The sequence below is a fragment of the Leptosomus discolor genome, chromosome 1, assembly GCF_034619465.1.
Source record: "Leptosomus discolor isolate bLepDis1 chromosome 1, bLepDis1.hap2, whole genome shotgun sequence".
NCBI lineage: Eukaryota > Metazoa > Chordata > Aves > Leptosomiformes > Leptosomidae > Leptosomus > Leptosomus discolor.
The window spans coordinates 150,947,282-150,953,630 of NC_141391.1; positions in this window are offsets into that span (position 1 = coordinate 150,947,282).

Sequence of the window (6,349 nt, forward strand, 5' to 3'; positions counted from 1 at the left end):
AAAAAAAAAGTGATCTCCTGCTTTGTTTTTTGCAGCCATGGTGTTTTTTTGCATCTTTCCTACACAGAATATGGTCAACATGCAGGTTTTATTTGGGAGATGACAGCCCTCAGCTAAGCGAGGGTAAGAAAATACAGGACAGGAGATAGATGCCAACAGAGAAAAGCTCACAGTAGTGGGGTTAATCTTCTGTGTTACCGCATCCCCTCCTTCCCCATCTCCTTCCACACGCACCACTGCCCATCAGTTATGTGAGATTTTGTGCCGGAGACACCAGCGTGGCACACCAGTGCAGCGTCAATACTGCGAGGTGGATGATCAAACCTGCACCCTCCTTCTCCTGTGCCATATCCCAGCTGGGTTACCTCATGCTCTCTCCCTGTTCATTTCCTTTTCTGTCCCTGCCCTTTCCAGTCCCAAGGCTGCTTTTCCCCCCCTCCCCATCCCCTTGCAGTCAATGCCATGTCCTTACGAGCGCAGTGCTACCACTTGGCGGTTTCCCACAACTTGCCCTCTGTGCAGGCACAGTGACCAATTCAGCCAATTTCACCTTCTGCAGCTGGATTCAAGGCAAGGCCACAGATGCTCTTCAAAAAGCAGACACTCAGGCTGCAACCTGCCCACCAATACTAGACAGCTGAAGTGCCTGGCCAGGACACAGTCCATAGTGGTAACAGGTGTAGGGAAAAATGGCTTAAGGGGGAAAGAAGGAAAGCAGCAAACTTCACACAGGAGCAATGCTTACTTTTTAAAGGCTAATTACGTGTTATTATGGTTTAGTTACTAATTTGAGGTGGACTAGAGAGAGACATACGCTTCCATCCACCACCTCCTCACCTAATAGAGGTATGTTTCCGGCATATTGTGCAGACAGCCTTTACTTTTCACCTAACAGTTGAATAAAAGCCATGAATATGGCTACGCCATAGCATGTGGAGCTAGAGCACGAGGCTGTGGGACAGCTATTTGTGAATGCTGCCTGCCCCTGACAGAAAAAATACCCTTCCCCAAGCCCTGCCATCCCACCACTGAAACCAGGTAATCCTAGCTACAGAAGCTGTGCCAACAACTTGGGGCTGAGGCAGAGTTACTGATGGAGAGCAAGAGGAAGAGAACAGATCACTTTGCAGATGTAAAGCACCAAGGAACAAAGTACCAGAAAGCCAAGGTGATACAAAGCTACCGAACGAAAGCCCAAGGACTCCAGTTGTCAGGGTACTGCCAGCGCTGGAGTTCTTTATGATATATTTAGAGCACACAGCATCACACCAACTCCTCTGCCCATTAAGCCATGATATTTGAGCTACAATTTTTTTTTTTTTTGCCTTTTTTAAGGTGACCTATCCAAAGAAACTCTCAGATTGTAAATCTATTGCTAAACAAGAAAAATACAGTTGCCCCCACATTATTTTGTTGTTGCCATTAGCTTGGCTTTTTATTTAGATAGTAGGTTTTAGGTCTGTCTTGCAAGGACAAGCTCCTGATCGAGACTGAAATTCTGGGTGAGACGACTGACCAATGCATCTGACCCAAGGCTGAAAATAAAAAGCTGGCTTCCCACCTTAGTTTCCAAGTAAACTCCACCAAATGACGCAGCACCCCATACTGCATTTCACAGGCAGCACAGATATATTTAGCCTGGTACGCCCCTCCCAAAGTGGAGCATGGGGCACAACTGGCCAAGCAGGACTCAGGGAGGAATACAGGAAAATGAACCGGGCAAACCATCCTCTCCTATTCAGTCGTGTGGCTCTTGTTTACTTGCTTTGTTTAAAACAAAACAAACAAACAGAAAAAAACCCAAACAAAACAAAACAAGGAAACTTCGCAAGAAGAGTTTTATTTTCAGGTCAGGCAGCAAACCTAAGAGCTGTAATTAGGTCCTGGAAATTAGCAGTTTAATTTATTTGTGTTGTCGGCTGCTCTTTGTATTTCCATCCTGGCGCCAGGTGGGAATGTAGGGGATGAGAATGGCATCTACCTTTCCTCCTCAGGCTTGTTTGGGAGAAAATGGTGTAAGCACCACATGAGCATCATGGACATACGAACATGTGCTGGGACTCCCCTTTCATGGATGTGAAACTAAGGGACAATAAGCCACTTTAACAGTGATATTTGGGTGCCAGAAGAAGCACACCGGTTGCTTTTGGGATTTATAAAAGTGCCTGAGGGAGATGAATTTCAGCAGGTACAGCCAGCAAACGTGCAAATGAGTTGGTACATTTCAGCAGACACCTCCCTGGAAAGACGCCTCCGGGGGTCACCCCAGGGCTGTGGGAGGGTTGGAAAGAGAGGTCAGCTCTAGGAAGCTCAGGTTGTGCCCTAAGGGTCCTAGGAAGTGATCTTCTCAGCCTCCATCAAATCAGATAGCAAATAAAACAAATTATGGTGATCACAACACAAAAAAGGCAGTGGCTGCTCAGCAGCATCGGCCAACCTGTTGGGTTTTGGCACCAGCAGGTTGTATGTGGTGATGATGCTTTTCTACCCAGAACGCTACAGGGAGGGCTCGCTGCCTTCTCTAGAAGGGCTCTCAGCTGCAGCACAGGAACACAGGGCATCTTCTTGGCTTCCATGCTGGACAATCTCCTGGCCTCAACTAAAAAAAATTACACACCAAAGTCTTAGTTGTAAAGGACTTTCTTTTCTTCTCAAATCAGGAAAATAATCCATTACTTACTAGAAATGAAACAAGAAAACAGGGCAAAACCTAACGACAAGGTTGTGTGAACAGGAGCATCGTATCAAGGCCCCTAGCCTGCAGCTTCCCCTAACACAGCTGGTTTTAGTTCAAGACTTTGGGAACTTTTTGCTCCATAACATGAACTTTCAGTTAAGAGCCAGACTGAGAAGAGTGTAATTCATTAGGGAGATCTCAGTGCAAAACACAAAGCAATTTCTCTTATTATTTTCTCATCCCCAAACAGGAGGTAGGGCAGAGGCAGGGAAGGGTCGTGGCCGTGAAAAGACTTTAATGTCTGAGTAACACTACAAGCACAAAGACTTTCGACTTCTCAGAGTTGCACTGCTTCATCCTCTCCTCTGGCAATTTAGGAGGTTGCGTGGAGTAGCTGTCTCCTAGATTTCCCAATCTTTTGCTCCTTGCCCCTAAGGAGTGCTCTCTCGAGGCCTTCTTTTCCACAGCCTTCCCTCAGCCAAGAAAGGCCAAGCACATCTTTTTGCTCCCAGCGCATGTTACTGCTGCCCCAGGCCAGCCGGCTAAGAGCAGAGACTATTATTTAAAGAGGTGCAGAGAGGAACTGGGGTATGATCATAATCACTGACCCTTGGGCACACTAAAGCACAGGACTGCAATGTGCTGAGACGGGAATGACCCTCCTCCTGCTGCTATGCGTGACCACGTCCGAGAGCTAACCAGGTTTAGAAATCCCTGCACATCGGTGTCCTGTTTCACAGTCCTGCAACCGCAGAGGTGAATAATAGTTTATAACGTACAGCTCGAGGAAACCTCTTTTCTTATCAGATTTTCAAAAAGCAACGTAAGATTTTTCTCTGATTTGAGATTAAAAATTGTTTAAAAAACTCCCACAAGTAATTCCTGTCCATGGGTTGCCTGTGTACATATCGCTGACAATATCTGCTACCTGAATACACAAGAATGACAGGTATAGCTTCTTATCCCTGACTGGTTGAGCGCAATTCCTGGAACCAAATTTATGATGCAAATATTAGAAATTAAGATGTCAAAATTTAGGTCCCTTCAATAGTGTTTGCTTTAGCATGCTAACACTTTATCTGTGAGCATTTCCATTATGAAAATAATTTGTTAAAATACTCTCAAAGAGTGCATAAGGCTTTTCAAACACAATTAAACACCACTTTTCCTCTAAATATTGGCCAATACTAGCCAAAGAGTTTAAAATATTCACCTAGCTCATCGTTGTTCCAGTGACATAATGTTTGTAACAGTTCCGCCAATGCCATACACAAGGGAGGTTTCTGTGAGAACCAGTCTTTTCTACTTCAAGAATATGTCTCCTGCTCATTTAGATTAATTGATTTCACACACAGTTGTTTATGTGTGTGGCCTCCCTTCATTTTCTGAGCTCTCCTCGCTCCAAACAAAACAGCTTAGGGGTGTAGATGGGGCCAATTGCATTTTGGAACAGGGGAGATAACACCTCAAAGCAAAACAGAAAAGGACATTTCTTGCTTCAGAGACTTTTCTCTGGATTATGCTTTGAGGCAGCTTGACAAAAGCATGCTTCTGGGGAACGCCATAAAAACTGCTTCAGAGACACACTGCACGGAGCTCGGCAGGAAGAAGTTCCCCACAATGGTGGGAAGGGGAAAAAGCAACTTCTGAGTAGAAAGATATATGGCAGTCTGTGAGACAATAGGCAACCAAGAAGCTGTCTCAAATTTTAAAACATCCTGGTTTCATCTAAGAGCTCATAGCTAGACTGAGAGAGCACCAGAGTCCTCATCTGTGCATGGAATATGTATCAGGCAGCTGCACAGTGCACTATCAAATGCGGGTTCGAAAGGAAAATTTATCTTGGAAAAGAAATCTGGATATTAATTTGAAAGCACAACACAGAGCAAGAAAGATTAACTGCCCCCAGCCTCTCCAGACCAGCTATGTGGACGCGCCACAGATTCAATCTGCAGTGAATTACAAGTCATCACACACCAAGAATTGAAGTAGCCGGCCAGCAAAACCAGTGGAAATACACTTTTGTGGATCTGGTCAGAGAATGGAATCTCTGTTCCCCAAGAAGGGCTGGGATTTCAGCATTCGCCTGCATCCCAAATACGGATGAAAGGTCAAAATATCATACTATATCATGCCATGAACAATTCCAAATGCTTTTAATTTGAAAATGTGGGGGGAAAAAACCCAAGACATTATTGATAGAAACAAAATGTTCAAAATGTTTTACCAGCGTTTTCTCTGTCTTTACCAGCACTGTTGAGCCCCAGGCCTTGGGAACAAAAATGCAGGTCGATGCAAACGCAGACCCACCATCAGCGAAGAAAGAGTTGGTATGTGAACTATTATAGGAGCTTGACCCCTACAAATCGATGGGCTCTGACGTTACCCACCCGAGGGTGTTAAAGGAGCTGTCTGACGTCGTTGTGAGACTGCTCTCCATAATCTTTGAGAAGTTGTGGAGATCAGGGGATGTCCCAGAAGACTGGAAGAAGGCTAATGTCACCCCCATCTACCACAAGGGCTTAAAGGAGGATCCAGGAAACTACAGGCCCATCGGTCTTACTTCAGTCCCTGGGAAAGCTATGGAATGAATCCTTCTGGGGGCTATCACAAGTCAAATGAAGCACGTGATCGGGAAAAGCCAGCACAGATTCATCAAGGGCAAATCATGCTTGACAAACCTGATCGCCTTCTATGACAAAGTAACCTGCTCAGTTGATGTGGGGCAAGCAGTGGCCATTGTCTATCAGGATTTCTCCAAGGCTTTCGATATGGTTCACACAGCCTGTTCCTAGAGAAACTGATGCGTAACGGTCTAGACGAGCAGTTCATGCGGTGGGTGGGGAACTGGCCAGCAGGCCACACCCAGAAGGTGGTGGTAAATAGCTCCTTTTGGCAACCTGTCACAAGTGGGGTCCCCAGGGATCGATACTGGGCCCAGTGCGGCTTAGTATCTTCATAAGTGATCTGGATGGTGTGATCAAGTGTACACTGATGAAGCTCGCTGGTGATACCAAACTGAGTGGGGAAGTGGATGCTTTGGAAGGGAGAGCCACCCTGCAGGAAGCCTGGAAGAGCAGGCTAACAAGACCCTTACGAAGTTCAACAAGGACAAATGTAAATCTTGCACCTGGGAAAACATAATCCAGGAGTTCAGCATAGGCTGGGATCAACCTGGCTGGAGAGCAGCTCTGTGGAAAGAGACCTGGGGGTCCTGGTGGACAACAAGCTCAATGTGAGTGTACAGCATGCTGCTGAAGCGAAGAAAGCCAACAGGATGCTGGGCTGCATCAACAAGCGCATTAGCAGCAGAGATAAAGAAGTCATTATCCCACCCTACTCAGTGGTTGTCAGGGCACACCTGGAACATTGTGTTCAGTTTTTGTCCCCGCTGCACAAAAAAGACGTGGACAGGCTGGAGAGGGTCCAGAGAAGGGCCACAAAGATGATCAAAGGGGACTGGGAAGCCTGTCATACAGGGAAAGTCTGAGAGAACTGGGTTTGTTCAGCCTTGAGAAAAGAAGGCTTAGGGAAGAGCTTATCACCATGTTCCAGTATTTAAAGGGTGGCTACAAAGAAGATGGAGACTCCCTTTTCACAGGGAGTCACATGGAAAAGACAAGGGGCAATAGGTACAAGTTACTCCTGAGGAGATTCAGATTGGACGCAAGA